This window comes from Meleagris gallopavo, chromosome 5 (assembly GCF_905368555.1).
Source record: "Meleagris gallopavo chromosome 5, MGAL_WU_HG_1.1, whole genome shotgun sequence".
NCBI lineage: Eukaryota > Metazoa > Chordata > Aves > Galliformes > Phasianidae > Meleagris > Meleagris gallopavo.
The window spans coordinates 28,836,988-28,855,957 of record NC_139408.1 but is presented as its reverse complement, the minus strand read 5'-3'; the positions used below and the strand labels follow the sequence as shown (position 1 = coordinate 28,855,957).

General features: G+C 37.1%; 1 protein-coding gene across 13 annotated transcripts in view; it reads left to right on the top strand.

Moving 5' to 3' along the window:
• Positions 1-18,970, top strand: part of GPHN (gephyrin) — a 262,511-nt gene that overhangs the window by 37,341 nt on the left and 206,200 nt on the right. Inside the window, exon 2 of one of the 13 annotated variants that reach the window (XM_085225017.1) lies at positions 12,566-12,614. The exons of the other annotated variants lie outside the window; for them this stretch is intronic. The gene's annotated coding sequence lies outside the window, so the exon portion shown is untranslated. The remainder of the gene's footprint in view (positions 1-12,565; positions 12,615-18,970) is intronic. 13 annotated transcript variants of the gene reach the window in all.

The following is an 18,970-nucleotide window of genomic DNA, read 5'->3' as shown; positions in this document are numbered from 1 at the left end:
GGACCGAAGTGTCATAAAACTTCAATGTCATGTTCAGTTTGAGTAATTGTTTTATTTTAAATTTATCCTAATTTATAGAGGGAAGGAAGACAGGAACTCAATATACTTGTGGAGCTACAATATCTTTCACATTTATGTAAACCCTACATACGTAGAGTGACTACTTAAAATGAAGAATCAGGTACTATAATAGGAGAATTCTACAACAAATTTCTGTTTTTTTTTTTTAGTTCGTGCTCTTTGATATTGAGGGAATTTGATGAATTGCAAGAATTGGTGAGCGAATGGCTTAAAGAATGGATACTGGCACAGTTATGTGACCAACAGAAGGGCTAAGACAGCTGTATGGAAGGCATAAAATATCAGGCAATCACTGTGCAGCTTGCAAGAAATGTATTGTTTTTAGGGGATTTGGGGATCTGTGTGATTTACAATGGGACTGATTTTCCCATCTTTAGCATTACAACTTCAGAAGAGAGTTAAGTGAATATCAAAATTGCTGTACAACATAGTTTTCATTGTGCTAGGGTAAACTTTTAATATAGATGATGTATAAATGCTTTTTGTACACAGCAGAATGATACATTGTTTTCTGTGCAGGTGCACTTTTTTCTTTTATGACAGGTGTGTGCGTCAGTTTATCTTGCAGTCTCTACCTATAGCAGTGCTCTTTTTTTACACTGAGGTATTACAAAAAAAAAAGACCCTGCAGAGGGCCTATTTACTATTCATAAAAGTGTTTCTACTATATATTTGTAAATTTAATTAGTACATTTCACTGGATGCCTATATCTGTACATGAGAACGTTGGTGTTTCTAATGACCATTCAACTATACTTTAAGACAATTTCAGGAATATTTTATTGATACTACTGATTTGCAGGCTATGTGTATATTTAGAGCGAATCAGAAAAGAGCACTCTTTCTGATAGAATATACCTGTGAATTTTTACCATCACAGCTGTTTTTATGGAAATTAATTATGACAATACTCAACGAATGGAATGTGAAATTCATGATGACTTTACAGGTAGAATACTTGCTTTCAATCTTATTGATTGGCATGATTAATGGGAAACTGAAATTGTGAGTCTTAACAGCATTGTATTAAAGTGTTTGAATGATTGCTTGAGTTCTCTCATTCTTTCAGTAGATTTGCCTACTTTATCCTTGTTTGTGTAACTAAAACTTGACCTGCAGCACCCTGTGTAGGTCTTCTGGAACTGCAGATGTCTTGGCAATGTCATTAACTGTTGGAAGAGGAGGTGTGGGAGACTTGGTAGGAAAACCAGCAAAGGAATTTCAAGATATCTTTGGCTTAATGAGGATATGCTCATCCCAGGTTTAACGCTTATAAAAACAAAGGCAATCCACCTCTTCATGTTTGTTCCAAGTACCCAGACTATACAAAATTCCAGGCCTTAGCTGGATGTCTAGCATATGGCAATTTCTAAAACCTGAGCTAGTCCCTATTGTTCAGAACACTAGGATATAATTTTTCTAAATATCATGCTTGTCATTTCACTTGCAAGATCACTTCAGCCACATAAGGAATTAATTTTACAATCTGGACTGTACAGCTGGGCCATTTCACCAATCTGTAGTTAAATATTTCCCTAACTATTTTTAGGGGGAATCATTTTTAAATGGTTGTATTTATATCCATTTTCATGTTGAGGATGAGTTTAGCAGAGGTGGAATATAAAGCAGATAAGGAGAATTTATGTTTCACAGCTACAGGAATGGCATTCTCAGGAGACTGGTTGTCAGTTTCCACTGATGATTGTCAACAGCAGAGCCGTGTGATCCATTAATGCCTTTCTGAGTGAGTCTTGGCATTTTATACAAGTTAGAAGGATAAACTGTTTTCTCTCAGACTGTCCACTAAATGGAGTGCATTGCACTCACCAGACTGGTTTCACCTTGCTTAGAAGTTAAGCATGCTTTCATAGATCTGGTCTTTTGTAGATCTGGTGATTCAGTACCTTCTTTTAGCCATGGGACGTTGCAACTGTTAATATTTCATGTGACTTGAGAAATTATTGAATAAACTCGCAGAAGAAAAATCCGTGAGTACTATTAAATGATGCTTCTTGCTCAGGAATTTCTTAAAACCAGAAGATTGTGAAGCTAGGGGAGTATCTTCGGAGGCTTTAGGAAGAGGTGGGTAATACATCAGGCATGGCATGGGGACTGGCACAGTGATACCACGGTGCTTGCTCCACCCTGACAGAGAGGGAAAACTCCCTCTGGGGGACTGCAGAAGCATGTTTGACAGTGTGAGGTATGGTCCAGGCAACAGGTCTGGTTTGCTCTAATTAGGGCTGCAGTGATTAAGTAGAAAGTCACTCAGTATAAATTACATGATCACTGCCGTCTAGGAAGATCTGCACCTTGATGCTCCTTTTCCACTTTTCTGATCCTCAGTTTCAGTTTCTTGTACTTCATTTTCTCTACAGCAATTGTCTTGCAAGTAAAGAACCTAATCTTAACTACTTTTTCCTCACTGTTTTTGCCAAATTAGTACCCAAATTTGTATTTCTGATCCTGTTCACTAGGAAGTTCAGTCTGATGTGACATTACTGGTAGCTAGCTCCTGCTGGCCTGGCAAGGTCCTGCTCCTCGAAAGGTGCCTGGTTCTCCTCTTCAGGTAGCTGTGAATTTTTGTCTGTTTCTCATATAACTCTGCATTCTGGCTGTGAAATCCAGCTGTTCCTTATGGCACTATTGGTAATTTCTGACACTTCACCTTCACACTAGTGCCCATCCCACTGGCAATGTCTCATGTCCTATGCAGCTTGCTGTGCTCCGGCCTGGGCCTTGCTGGCAGCCTTGCTGTCAGCCTTGCTGTCTGCCTGTAGCCCTGCTGGGAGGAGGTCCATGCCCCTGGGGGAGGTCTGCATGCCCTCTCTGCTCACACGTCAGAGCTGTGCGGCTGGTGCAAGTCTCTGAGGAGCTGTGTGTTCATAGAGCCACAGAAGAGCCTTTGCTCTCACTGCTGTAACTCTTCTAAGTAAAGAAACTGTGCTGTGAGGGAAGCATCAACCAAAGAAAGTAGTTTTAAGATCAGTGGAGTTGCAAGTGTTCATGATTGGATAGGATGAAGTAATAGAAATAATTTTAATTTTGCTACTGAGATTCCATAATTTAACACTTTGTTCAGAACACAGAGTGTCCCTTTCAGATACATGTTTCCCTAAGGAATGAGACTGGGTGGGCAGGTTTCTCTGTTGTATGCTGCAACAGGAAGGGGAAAAAGGAGGAGATTCCAGTAAGAATGTAATCCTGATAACAAGTATCGCTTATGTGGAATTTAATAAAAATTTTTGTCTTGGAAAATATGTAATATAATTTATTTCAGGAAGATTGAAGAGTTGCTATTAAAATATTAGGTAAGAGATGATAACAGAAATATGAACCCACTTAAACTTTTATTCATAATATGAGCTAATATTTACAAAAAAAAAAGTAATAAATTCATGGGTGTTACCAATTGTCTCTTGTGACTATAACCACAAGTTATGCGTGAGCTTAGTAATTAAAAATTATGTCAGGATTTAGAAATCAGTCTTACCAATTTGCAAACTTTCAATTAAACAGATGTGTTCTTGTTTGAAATCCATGTTGTGGATCATACAGTTTTAATCTGTAGAATGTGACTGTGAGAAGTACAGATCTGAGACATAATTTTTCAATAGAGCTGTTGGTCAGTCACATCAACAGATAAAGATTTTATCACAAGAAAATGGTAGCAGGGAATAGTAGTTTCCAAACAATGCAGTTCTTCTACTGCATTATTAACTAGCGACTTTATGGTAGGGTACAAGTTAATATACCACTTTACAGCAAATGAACCCTGGCATAGTGTTTTTATGTTTGCTGTAATGTCCTCAAAGTAGTTTTTCTGAGTTTAGGGATATATACTATGGAAACAGAAAGGAAATCCCTTTATAGTCTTTTCTCATGTGCTTATGTATGTTGAATTAGTCAAAAGGTTGTTGGAAGACAAGTTGGAAGTTGGAAGACAATTCAGTGTTTCAATAAGAGATGTAACGGTATTTGTTAACTGGTGTGCCCTTTTATTTATGATGAAATTTGAGAGGGATAAAAAGGATTTGTTTGTATACACATTTTTAAGAGCACTTGCAGAAAGCTTCTGTTATAGAGCTAATAAATTATTTTTCAGAGAGGATAAATTTGAGTGCAGTGAACTATGACTTCTGAACAAGTTTATGGACACTAGTGGTGGGTTACTGACAGTTTAAGAAAATAATAATAAAATAAATCCCACAGTTCCGCATATTACGTGTTAGAAAGCATTAAGGAATAATTGTATACTTGTTGGCTTTGATTTCCTTTATGCCTAAGGGGAATTTGCTGGTTACAGGAGAAAAACGCTGCACTTTTCAAATGTATTACCCAAATTGTTTTCAAATCTTTAAGTATTCCACCTGCCTTATGATGCAACTGTTCATTCTGTGCTGGGGTGAAATAAAAGGATAAACATCTAACTCAAAATCTAGCACCTTTATGGGTTGTTTGCATTCTTGCTTGCTGCAGGAGATCTGAGAATGCTAATAGTGTTTTATTGATTGCAGTGAACAGTTGAATGTTAATAACTGACTGCTGGTGTGGCTCAGAAAAATAGCATGAATCACCACTTGGCTACTAAGATCAGCGGTCTTTTTCTAACAGTGTAACTGTGTAATACTTGTTTTGATCCAGGAAGTGAATTAAAGTTGACAAACTGAGAGACAGGAAGATCCCAGCTCCTTCAAAGGCACAGGCTATGGTTTTGTCTTCAAATCTTTTGCTCTTAAGGCTGCATCCAGCAGATCTGACTTTGTGTATTTCAAAGTTTCCTTATTATAATTTATATTCTTAAAAAAAAAAAAGCTTTAGGGATGCAAAGCTCCTGCTGTGATTTCATTGTTCATATTTAAAAGAAAAAAATCACTTATTTCCCCAAGTATTGACTGACTTATGGATATGCCACAAGAGTTCAGAGGCCTTTAATCAGATTTTTCAGGAAAAAAAGACAGGAATATAAAATCTGAGATTTTCACTTATTTTTAAAGATGACTTAATCTAAGCCATATTCAAACTCCATTCATCTTCTAATTTTTTTGCCTGTGTTTGTAGAAGATATGATGGATTTTCTTGAAAGTTCTGGTAGTTTTGTAGCAAATACTTGCCTTTTTCAAGCATATTAATCCAGTCATACTTAGTATTCTGTTCAGGACCTGGAACAAAGCGCAGGTATGCATTTGTTGTGTAACTTAGCTGCTAAAATTCACAGCTGTGTCATTAGCAGAGAAGATCAATCTCACATCTGTAGAATCACTACTTTACATTTTTGTTTTATGCCTTATCTAGAGACAAATCTTAACCATTGTAATACTGTAAACATTTCTGTTCAGTATTTGTACTGAGAATTTCATTAATTAGTCATCTTGCTATTTTTGAAGAAATCTTTAAAATTTCACTTCAGGGAAAGGAATCTCTTGTAGCAGCAGATGCTCTGCCTTGTTAGTAATGGCAGAAATCTTTCAAATGTGTTTTATGGCCCTTGACTGAAAAAGCAGGATTTTAGAGGATGACGTGAAGGAAAGAATAGTGCTGTCTGTCATTGATTCTTATTTCAGACTTTAGTTCAGACTGCAACCTGCTACCTCCTTACATCCTTTTATCTTCCTACTTTTCAGCATAGTTTACTAATTTGGCCAGTAGCATTTGAGATTATAGCTGTTACTGTGCCTCTTTCCATTTAGTAATAGAAGTTACAATTAACATAATATTTATTACACACACTGCTCTTCATTGTATGCATGTCAAGAAATGGCACGACTGATTTGTGCCCGGAACTGCCATCATCCATCAGTCAGGTGGATAAAGCACTTGAAACAGCTTGGGTGTGGGTGAGCAGTCTCTGTCTACAGTTGAAGTAAGTTTCAGTCCTTATTTTATGAAAGAAGGTGCATAGAAGAATAATCACTTCCATGTCAAAAGGGCAAGCGGCATGTAATGGGTATGTTAGGTGCAGAAGTGCTTTCAGACTTTTGGGATGGCAAGAAGATAGGAACCCCTCATTTTCTATGGCTGGTGGGAGTTGGTTTAACAATGAGCAGACTTGGGTATAGAATAAAGAATTTAAATTTTCCAACTTGACTGACTCATGGGTTTTCTACCTGGGGGCAGATGTTCTCTGATGTTTCACTCAAAAGTAAGGTGAAGAATTAAATTTTCACTTAACAGCTGCCTGTCCATAACGATGTTTCTGTCATTAAAATTTAATACCAGCAAAGATGTGATTATCTGTGGACATTAAGGAAACTCTGCAACATACATCATTGCAGAAGTATCCTGTTAATTTGCTTGCCTGTCACTGAGTGAGTTATTTTGTATTTTTCTCTACTTCATTTTTTTCTTAGCTTAGGAAATGTGTACCAAGTATGCTGAGATTTGATCTAGAGAATTCCCTTGTGGTATTGCAGCTGTAGAGGAAGCAATAAGACCGAGACAGATTGCACAAGGAGGATTCCCCCAATACAAACGCATTTTATACTACCTAACCCATTTTGGTCATTTATTTTATAAAATTCCTTTGTTGGCAGAAGCACAGTTTTGCTGCTGTAATTACATATATGCTTGGTCCATTTTGTAGAACAGCAAGTCAGTTGTGAACTATGGTATTGCCTATTCACAACAGGAAAAGTGTGTGCTATCAAACTGCTTAGTATGAGGTGTGTCATAATATAACTGTTCCACTTTAGAGGAAAAACTATCTTAATGTTTAGTTTTTTTGTTAGGGAAACTCAGTTGTTCAGTCTCCCATTCTTTCATACTTCTTTCCTTCCCCTGGAGAATGGGTAAGAACTGTCATATAGGCTTTGTTATTCATGATCTTTGTAAAATGCTTAAAGCGTGCATGCACAAAAACAACTAAGAAATGTGCTGTTCTGTTCGTTTATATTAAAGAGGAAAAAGAGACATTTTTCATTCCTTTAGCATCTTTAATAGTTGAAAAATAATAAAAAAAATTCTGTTAACTTGCCTGCAAAATTTTGGTAGCAGTTATTTAGGTTGCTTAGGTATTGCAGATTCTGAAAGAAATTCTGTAAAAAAAAAAAAAAACGTGCTCAAAAATGTAGACCTCTTTTCTGATGAACTTCAAGTATTTTCTTGTCCTTAACCTCTCTGTAGCTTTTATCATTTTGATAGTGTTTTGCTTTCTGAAATGTGATTTTTTTCATTTGCTTTTGTGATCATCTGCTTTTCTGAGAATTCTTCCAGGTGATCTGTTGATTTATTTTATCTCTTAGTTTGTATTTCTTTGTTTCTTCTCCAAAAGGTCTTTTCTTACACAGTGGTGGGAAGAATATTCAAATAATATTTGTAACTATTACCTGTATGCTGACAATTCATTACTGGTGAACTGACTCCTTCATTTGAACTAATAGCCAAGGTGCATTCATACCACTTTGTGACTGTTCAGTTGTCATTTTAAACAGATCTGACATGTTAACTAAATATTATCTAATCTTCCTCTTACATGTTACTGGTTCTGTGCTTGACTGTTGACCAGCTTTGTTAAAATTATCAAAACATACAGGTTACTGAAGCAGAAAGGAAAAGTAGAACTCACATTCTGCATTTCTAAAATGAAAACAGATGTTTCCTAGCTAATTGTTAGGCTTCTCATAAAATCTAGCCAAAAATGATAACTAAACTTCCAAAAATACCACGCTGAAGAAAATGCTTCTGAATAGCATATCACTGTATAAGCTAAATTAACTCGTGCATATTATTTCAAAGTAAATGTGGGATTCCTACCCCCTTCAGTTGTAATTTATTCCGGAACTGACTTCCATGTTGTCTGTGCCACCCTACCAATTTTCTTATTATTCAACTGTCAGGTTTTCTCTCAATCACTTCTATATGTTTTAGGAGGCATTTCTTTCAGAGTAGTCCTCATATTTTATGATGTCGGCCCACAACATCAGAGATGGATGTTGGTTGTATGGCAGTAGAGGTTGATCCTTCCTGCCAATATTCCATTATGTTCTGTAACTGTGTGACAGCTGGCAGCAGAGGAGCAGCCTGACAACAGTGTCTGATATGGAAGTGTGCAAGAGTAAACATGTTTCAATAAATTTCTCCAAGTGAAAAAGATGGTACCCACTGACACTCATGGACGCTTGCTGAACATTATGGAGACTGAATAGTGGATGTGAGCACAGTGAGGTGATAGGCAGTGCATTTCAACAGGATGTCAGTGGGTCATCTCTGCTGGTATGGATTTTTATGAGCGCAGCATGCAGGTTCTTATTCATTGCTGGTGAAAATGCATAGCTAATGGTGGTGACTATATTGAGAAATAGTGTTTTGTAGCCGAGAATTTGCTTGATCAAGTAATGTTAGTTGTGATCTTTGTATCTGTTGCAGTTTCCATGGAAATAATTAGGAGGCATTACTTTCAGGGTTACCTACATATCTGCTGCCAATTATGGGAGTGTGGGAGGAAAATCTAGCCACTGCCTTTACTTTTTAAAATTTGTCTAAAAAAATTGCTTGGCTATCTGAAGCACAAAAATACTGCATTGGTTTAAAAAAAAAAAAAGACAACTTTGATTTTTGAGTGATGTCAAATGCTTCTTCCAGTTTGCTCCCAGATTCTACAATTCAAAGAGGCTATTTTTAGCTTCATTTTCCCATACCTATAACTCAGCCTTGTCAGCCTTGCTTACTATATAGAGATGTGTATTGGAAGGATTAAGAAAAATGTTAGTTTTTGACATGCTCTTAAGCAAAGAAGTAGATTTCTTTTGGGGAACAAGAAGATTTCTTGTCAGGGATTTGTTGCTTTAAATTTGCTTTTGTGTTGCTTGAAAATGATGTGGAGGTGACCATAAAAACGTGGCATGAATGCAGTCTGGTGTTGCAGCTTATTCATATAGTTGTTTCTTTGCAGTGCTATTAACAGAAGTCAAGTCATTGTTTGAGTCAAAGGAGGTGTTCAGGCATGGTGTTCCATCTGCACCATACGGTGCTTTTTCTTGGATGTGTCAGCAGAAGCCCTAAGCGTGGTGTCTAGCTCTCTTCATATCTGGTATTGATGTGAGTTTTAGCTTTTTAATATCATGGGCCTGGAGGATGAACTGTCTTCCAGTTTTTCTGAAAAACAGCTTTCCACCTGACTTCCTAGGTATTTTTCCTGTGTTTGGAAAGTATATTTGGGGCAACGATGTGAGAATTTCTATCCTTGATTCTCACAGAAGATTCAAGTTTAATTTTAAATTGCGAGTATTTAAGTAACCACTTACTTAAGTAACCATTCTTTCACTTCATCATAAACATTTTGTATACTAATGATGATGTTCTGACTCCTTTGGACTGCAATCATTTGATTGTAGGATGTGGGACCTAGGTTGACAGCACTGTGAAAGCACAGGATACAGTATCAGTGGGAGCCCTGAATACCCTCTGTGGCCTAGGCCTATGTGGTTGGCCTCTAAGCAGAGTAGGGTTGGAGCTGCTTCTAAGCACAGGCTCTGGCTCTTGTTCCTTACCTGTGCATACTGTGCTGATGGTGACCCTGCTTTGGTTGCTTGATTTCCTGGCTTGACCTCAGATCTGCTTTATTACTGTTGTGCTTCTGTACTTTTTGGAGGGTGCCTGGGTCATGGCTGATCCATTAGGAGACCTGATCTGCCCTGGCATGGGTACTATAGCACTGTGCTCCGTGTTGGGAGGTCACAGCCCTGCCCTACTTGTGAGATCTGTATTGCTACAAAAGGTAGCTGCCATCAAATGTAGTTAGCATGCTCAAACAGAAAGAGGTAATTATTCACATAGGTTGTGGTTAAACTGTGGAACTTCTTGCTGTACTGTGCTATGGTCGCTAAAGGTTCGTGAAGTTAATGAAGATGTTCAGTTGGGGAAAAAGAACTTCAGGTATTTGGTGTCTGAAAAGTTCAGGTCTGACAGAGTGCTCTGTAGAAATACAGAAACATACAATGTAGAAAATAGAATGTAGAAACAGGCTGGGCTTAATGCTTTTTAGGTGTTGTCTGTTTGCAACTATAAGAGATCCTGAGCGGAACAGACATTTGTCTGGTCCAGCACAATCACTCTTGTGTTCTTAATGTGAGGTTATTTAAATGTTTTGGGGACAGCAGTGGCAGTGATGTTATGGTATGCTCTTGAGCTGACGTTAAAGAAGTGTTACAAAACATTACTGCTATTCTTATCATGCTATTCTCAGTACAGTTCATTTAGCAGCAGTGATTTTTATTTTTTTTCCTCCTGCGACTAGAAGGTAATTGATCCTTTGTTCTGTTCAGTTATAACACTGCAGCAGCAAACAAAGAGATGACATACAGGATTAGCTAGAGAGCTACTTCAAATTCTTCCTGATCATTCATGGGAATTTTTTTTTCACTTCAGTATTTTTTATTGGGTTTTCTATCCATGTAGTGTTTAAAAATTTTAGCTTTTTATAATTTTATTTGGAAGTAAGTCATTAGTTAGCCATTCAGCGTCTGGAATAATATGTGCAAGAACAAGTCACAAATGATGCATTACTTGTTTGAAGACAACTGAGCTCCGCAAGAAGGAAACTTTATTATGTTTTTCATACAAGTGTGCCTCGCTTATATGGTCAAATGTTCAAGCAAGATCAGGCCATAATAAAGAATATGACTCAGTAAAGGAGAAAGAAAAGTTTAATATATACCAGTGAACGCATTGGTATACAGTTCCATTTAGTGCAGCCAAACACACACCTTCTTGAAATATTCTCCTATATCAGTTGAGGATTTAATTTGAAAACCAGGTTTTCCCTTCTCTCACTTGGTCCTTTAAAGCTTGTCCTCCCCAGGAGAAACAGTTGCATAGAGTTGACGAGCTGTTTACTTAAAGTTTCAAAGAAATCTGCTATCTGATTTTGCTTGGTTGATTCAAGAGAGGGTCTATACTCTTGACCTAGTATTTTAAGGTAGGTAGAACTAGATTTGGTGAAAAGCTATGGTTAGGTCACTAAAAAGCTGATCTATGTTTTACATAATTTTACATATTTTTTTGTAAAGCTGATTAACTTGTTACAATTTAGGTACTAACAAGATAGTTTTCTATTTTACATCTTCATTCCAAAAGTCAACGTATGTGTCTCTCGGAAATCTTTCCCTGAATTCAAGAAATTCAAGAGAAGGGGAAAAGCTGCTCTTCCTTTGTTCTTTCCCATCCAGAATATTGTGTTGTGGGTGAGGATCTACCTGATAGCAGCAAGCTAATTTGAGAAATAAAATGTATTTTGTGCTTTTGCAAATAATTTTGCTATTTCTGAAGCAAATGCTTGCTACTTTGTCAAAACCCACGTTCTGACTTGTTTTTCCCATTTCTTAATTTGGCTGAGTTTCAAATTGATTTAATAAATTAGGAACGTTTAAGATGTGCTCTACAAAGGGAGGCTATGAAAAATTGAATGTGTGGTTTTGTTTTTTTGGTGCATCCCTCTCCCAACATTCCACAAACTATTAAAAACAAACACAAATTGTCACTAATAAATACCTGCTAGCGATTCTGTAGTCACATTATTATTAATAATAATATTTACTGTAATGATTTGCTAGAGATTTCATTACTGGGTTTGAGTTCTATGCTGGAAAGAGGAGATGCTGGAATAATGTGATGCTGTTGATGCAACAGAGCCTTTATGCTGAAACAAATAGGAAGGTCTCTTGTAGTGTTCAATAAAGGTCTTAGAAACTAGTATTTACATACATGTTTTAATTCAACTGTGCTTCTTGGTGCTGAGTTTTGAGTTCATAAAATACAGTTCAAAACTTAATTAAATATGTAAAAACTTTTTTTCTGAAGAGAAGTACTTGGAATGGAGACTGAACTAGAAGTTCAGTTAATTAGCATAGGAAAGATTGCAATTAGGTAGTCTCTCTTTTGTAAACGACTAGCCAACAAATAGTGAACGACTAGCACAAAATATCTGCAGTGGGAAAGATAGAAGGGCAGTAAATAACTTGCATCTAGCTGTCCTAGCTTAGGAAGAAAGCCTAATTTGTGTTTTCTGGTTCATTGTGATTGTGCAGTCTTCAACTAAATCTGCTCTCTGGTATCAGTCTACCTCAGGAAGTGCGAGTATTTGTAAATAGGAAATACTTCCCATGATTGCAGAGTTGTTCCCTACTTGTGGAACTGGTCTTGGTAGCCTGTGGTGTTTGGGAGGCAATCACTTCCAAGATGTCATCCCCTTCCTCATCAGTTAGTCAAGCCAAGGAGATGATTTTGGCTGTAGAACATATACATGTGTTCATTAGATATTTTAAAGATAGCCACGCAGTTATATAACTAAAAAGGAGGGTGTCCACATACATAATAAATCCTTGCAGATATTCATGTTGTTGGGTTGGTGTCAGTCTAGTACTCCTTAAAAAGGCAGATTTGATTCTGACCCTTGAGCGTAAGGTGAGCAGAAGATAAATTTCACGGAAATTCTGAACCCTGATTCATCACATGCAGTGTGAAAGAGCATGCCTCTGTTTTCCAACAGGTGGCTCCCTGTAGGACTGTAAACAACATGTCCAGAGTACAGGTATGAGGTAAGGTGAACCTCCTATAATTGTTTTCTAATTGTGTGAGAGCTGGGAAGAGAATGTAAAGAATAGTTCATCTTGATGAATGTTCAAGGGCTGGGAGCTCTTTGAGCCAAAGCATTTGATTTAAAATGAATTTTGAATTTTTGTTAATTTTTCCCCATTTAGAAGGAGCGATAGTCAGACTATGGAAGAATGGGTAAACAGTTAATCTTCCTGTCCTGTTTTAACAGCTATAATTTCCTTTTCTTTTGTGCGTGGCAAAGAAATAAGAGGTACTGTGTGAACACATCTGAGCCTTTTGGAGAAGTTCTGTTTTGATGTTCTAATGTTATCTCGATGTAAAAGAGGCATCAGAATGTCATAGCCTTCTGTTTATCCCAGTTGGAAAACATAGCATGTGCATAGTATGGCTGACTCTACTTGTACTTTCTCATTCAGGGAAAGGGCATCAGGGAGGAGGAGCACAGTGTAGGGAGACATTTGCTGTTTTATAAACTCTGAGAATCTGGAGAAGTAATTTAGGCTCATCTTACAGTATGCTGGCCGCTTTATCTCTAGGTGAAAACAAAAAACTACTTGCCATCTTGAAGATAGCTTTTCAATATCTGCTGTGTTTTGGAATAACAGTTTGCAGGTGGGGAATCTCTGAAATTACTGTGAAATTACTGTTTTCAATAATAGTTTTAGGTTTTCCGTAGCAATACAACAACAGTAATTAATAGTTGCATAGCATTTTGGTAATGTAGCGCACCTGCCCCACTAGAAGATCAGTTACTCTTTAAACCACTTTTGGAAGGCTAACTGGCAAAAGCAAGTTTTGTATCTCAGATTATTCAGAACTGTTGATTACAATTTCAAATTCTAAGTATGAGCAAGTTTTTATGTGGGTCTGTGTATCATTTATTTGTTTAGTTAAGAGTTTATGAATACCCAAATGACTATTCCTCATTTTCTTTCAAAGATGGATGTTAATACCTATCATGGTATCCATCAAATTCTGTCAATATGAGCCTATTCTCCTTTTACCAACAAAAGTTACTGATTTTAATTGTAATTGGTACAAATTAGAAGCCACAGTAAATTGCACATGTTAATCACATGTTAATCCTATCTGTAGATTTATATAACGTGTGGTGATGAGTTTATATGATATGAGGTTTTATGCAAAGTACAAACACAAAACATACCAGACTTTAGGAAAGATAACATGGAAAAACCTTTGCATGCATATATACATATATAAATACATATAAATACAACTACTGCTGCAGTAGGCAAGAAAATCGTTTTCTTCCAGCAGCTTTTTTGCTTATTTATGTCTAGTTGGCATCAAGATTTTTGTTAAAAAGTTCTGATAGCTGTCAGGACAGGAAATGATTGCAGTTAGAATTCCAAAAGGTAATTATTTGCAAAACAGTTGAGTCACTCAATAATGCAGGAGAGGAGTTCTGAAACTGCTTTTTAAAAAAAGCTGGTGATCAGTAATCTCAAGGGAACAAAGAAAATGAGGGTTTGAATCCAAATGAAAACAGTATAAGTTGTGTGTATGTGTATTTATTACCATACACAGATCCTCTTCTAAGCTAACCTAAGGATGTAAGCCTTGCTTCAGAATGGCTTCTTGGTTCCACGGATGGGAAGTGTCTTTGTCTGACTTGTTGCACAGAGAATGAAACTTGCCTCAGGATGAAGAACCATTTCAAGATCAGATCTTATGTCACTGAGAACATTTCTGATAATTTCCAAGAATCCATCTTTGTAACCATTGGGTTTGGTGATATTTATATTTGGAATATTGTGAATAAATTGTTTAATTTGTGTTGATAATGTTTTCTGACTGGGCAGAATCCTTTGTTTGTGGAATATCCTGATGTGACAATCCTCCAAACAGGAATACTGGACAGCTCTTGCAGTTCTTGCCCTTGTAATACTATTTTTTCGAAGCATGCACAAGAGAAAAGCAGAACTGCACAGAGGTGTGTGCTGCAGCGATGCACCTGATGGATAGGATTCTCTGTGGAAAAAAATACTGTAGTGGCTGCTGCTGGGAAAACTCTTAGGTATTTAGCAATATAACAGGGGACTGTGTTTTTTCCCTTCCCCCCCAAATGTGTAACAATAGCTTTTAATTGTTCTTCTTTTGATAATAATATCTCTTTTAAGGATAAGTTCTTAATTTTTTTGTTGAAAGAATTTATAGGGGAAGTAATATTATGATGGATATTAGATGTTATGCAAACACTTCAGTTCTGCTATCTTATGTAAACTCTGAATGGGAATTCACGTTAGCCTTGTTCTTCTTTTGCAAAATTATATTAGTTTATTTATAAAGCAGAATCCAATTCTAGCAGATAGTTTGAAAATATATTTTTGTCAGGACTAAATTAGAATGAGTGGTGCTGTAAAACATTCCATAAGGAGTATCAAAAGTAGAATTACTGTAGGTGACAAAACTGTTTTTACTTTAAAAAAAAAAAAAAATCAGTTGAAAACAGTAAGACTTCTTTGGATTCATTTCTGCTTATAAACTCAAAAGAGAATGCACAGTGTTTCCTTGAACAGAAAAAAAATAAATTGTTCTGTAAAACTTAATGTACATGCATTTCCAGCAGTTGTTATTGAACCTAGGGATCCTGTTCAGCCTTCAACTTTGCATTTAAAAACTATGTTAAATTAACATTATAGAGGTTATAAACTTCAGCACATCAAAGTTGGTGATAGACTGAAATTTACAATGTTTGTCACCTTATGCCTGAACGTAGTCTTAATCTGTAATGATCAGTATTTGCCTTCCCTATGAAACTTCATTCATCAGCGCTGTAAATATTATAGCTATGCATTTCTTCATAATATCAGCACTTACTGTGATAGATAAGCCTCCTTTACAGTCACATGTATCATTATCTCTATATCCCACTGATATATCAGAATATTATATAAAAGAAATTTCATCCTCACATAAATGGTTAGCATATTATGATGTACCATGGAAATTTGTATATTTGATATCTGAGAAAATGTTCCGGTAAATTTCTTCTGTCAACTGAAAATGGAAAAGGAGAGTATGACATCTGTGTTGACTTTGAGATAACTGTACACTGTCAATGTGATATAGCAAAGGAATGGAGATTTGCAGAATTAGGTTGTGGTAAGCCTTTTTCTTAATTTTTTTTTTTCCAAGCCTTGAGAATTAGTCCTTTCATCTGCTTCAGGTCTGGAGTTCCTATCTCAGAAAAGATGTAGAGTAGTTGGAGTGGGTCTAGAGAAAGGTCATGAAGATGATCATGAAGGCCATGAAGGTGAAGGTTGGAGCACCTCTCTTACGAAGAAAGGCTGAGGGATCTGGGCTTGTTCAGCTTGGAGAAGAGAAGGCTTTGGGGGAACCTAATAGTGACCTTCCAATACTTAAAGGAAGCTTGTAAGCAGGAGTGAAATCAACTTTTTAAATGGTCTGATAGTGACAGGACAAGTAGGAATGCTTTAAAACAGGAAGAGGGGCAATTTAGATTAGATGTTGAGGAAATATTTTACTGAGAGAGTGGTAAGGTGTTGGTGGAGGCTGCACCATACCTGAAGAACTTCAAGGCAAGGCTGGATATGGCTCTGGGCAGCCTGATTTAGTGGGTGGCAGCCCTGTCCTCAGCAGTGGATTAGAACAAGATGATCTTTGAGGTCGCTTCCAAACAAAGCCATTCTTGATTCTGTTCTGGGAAGGAGACTGGGGACCAGACTCTGCAGAGTAATCAGCTGATTCCTTCTGAATTATGAGTTCAGTCACTGGATTGGATCGGACTGTGTTGTAAACCAGTTAAATTAGATGATACAAATCAATATGGAGCCAGGAAAGATAATAATTCTACTCTTTTGCACTCTTTCTGTGCAGAATTACTTCTTTTAGAAGGAAAGATGAGAGAGAGTTGTTTTGGCTATCACCAAAACACAAAGACCTGTGCAGCACACTGTAGCTGTCTGTCACTGGTGATTTTCCTGCCTCCTGTTCCTCACAGGGAGCCTGGGTATGGTCTCTGGCATGTGGCTACATGGCTGTGTACTTTTTCATTGAGTTGTAAGATAAGGTTTTAAAGAATAGCCCACTGTTTTCACCTTCCTCCAAGAATAACTTGGACTTTCTTGGTAGCAACAGTGAAAAGACTGATCTGTTTTGAAGGAAAAAAAGAAAAAAAATTCTCATGAGGAGGAAACTAAGTGTGCTTGTACATCCATTTAAGTTAGGAAATGGCTCCATCCCAGACCTTCAAATTGACTGATAAAAGGAATTTAACACTGGTGGCCATCAGCTAGATTATGTCAGGATTTTTCTTTACGCTATTTTATATGCTTCCAGACAACTATTTAAACAATTGGAAATCTTTATTAATGTAAGAGCAGTGGCTTCTACAGTTTTTTTTTAATATTCCTCTTCCTAAAAAAATAGGATATTGTGACTCATTATACAGAATGAAAATCGGTATGTACCTCTTCTTGGATTTTTCTTTGGACAAGAACACCCTTCTGGAATGTATTCAGATATGTGAATTATGGAAATGAAAGAGTCAAAATCTGTAACTTGTCCCAACAGAAAACATCAATTTATTCTAAATTGAATTTGAAATACAACTCCTTTGGCAAAGATGAGCAGATACTAATAACTAACAGCCTGGATGGTCTGTGTGTGCAGACTCTTAGGATTTACAGCAATGTTTGTTCTTTACAAATCTTATTTCCAAACCTGTTTGACTAGTTTCATAAACTTTTATCAAATCATGTATGTTCCTTGGAGAGACCAGTCTGATAGCAGCAGCCCAGAAAGTCCTTGTAAACAGGCTCTTAAACTTGCTAGCAGATATGTACCTGATTTAGCCAGAGGGAACGCAGACAGAAGAACTCTACAACCTCGGACAACTCACCTTGGGTGTTGCGAAAAGCCAGTAATACTCACAGATGTTCTGCTAAGGAAGATGTGAGATAGATAATGTTTCTTAAAGGTTTGAAATTCAAAGGAAGGCAACCAATGTTTTACTTTGACAAGTGAGTGTGCAACATGGTACTTACTAATTGCTGTGCTGGAAACTTCAGTTGTGAGAGTGGACTTTGATGCATTTCAGGCCATTACATAGCTTAGGAGGTCAGCACAGTGGCAGACAGACTGGTTTGCGCTCTACTTTCATGACTGGCTTTTGAATCATGAATCTGTGAATAACACTTATAGTCCAAGAAAAGCTAAAGATCGTTTCTCAGGCTGGAGACAGCTCATTTGCTGTTGCTGTATGACAAAAGCATGATGTTAGTAAGAGTCCTTGTCTACTCTTTCAAGTTAGTCTTCTTATGGGACAGTTTATGTTGTAATTACTTATTATCTGTGTTGCAGCAGCACCTAGTGGTTCAAATTAACGTCAGGAACAAACTTACATGGCCTATGAGGGCTGCTGGAAGGGCTTGCATTGAAAATAGAATGGAAAGAGTAGGATAGGAAGCCAAGGCAAAGAGCAGTGAAGTGGCTTATTAATCACAACAGCAGGGCAGAGGTGGAACCAGGAAAAGGAAGAGAGCTAAATATCTCTGCAGTGTTTAACTTCCCTTTTATATAGACAGATGTTCTTTCTGTGTAGCCCTTAGTAACTCAGTGCCTTTGGAAAAGAGTTTTGTTGAATATAAATGTATGTTTACTTCTATTCTTGGTTAGTCTATGGTCATAATGCTTTGGCTATGGACAAATACTGCAGCTCAGCTCCTGCTGTCATATGTTACTTTCTGAAATTCAGAGCATGGTATTAGGATTGCTCACTGCATCCCAATGCATAATGCATCTGTACTTGGCTCCTGTAAGATAGAGCTTCAGAAATGTATATTGTACATCTTGTTAGTATTCAACTAGCTTCCTGGAAAAGGATTGGTAAAGAAGGATTAGATAAAATTTCCAGGTATATGAAAGACAAAGTCATCAGGAGTAGTCAGCATGAATTCACCAAGGGGAAGTCATCAGTAACCAACCTTGATAAACTTCTGTGATGAAATGAATGGCCTGGCAAATGAGAGGAGAGTAGTGAATATTGTTGAAAATCTTACTTATGTCACAGTAAACACTATCTCTGATAAAATCTTCATGGAGAAGCAAAGCATGGGCTGCATAAGCTGATGAGGTGGATTGAAAACAGTCATTCATCACTGAGTGGCATAAAGTCGAGGTGTAAAACTGGGAACTAGTGGGGTACCCCGTGGGTTCAGTTCTCCTTAATATTTCTGTTATTGGCCTGAATAATGGAGCAGAGCACACGATCAGAAATTTGCTGATGATAGTAGAAATGGCTTATATACCAGAGATCTGGGCTGCCATCCAGAGGGACGTGGATGGCCTGTAG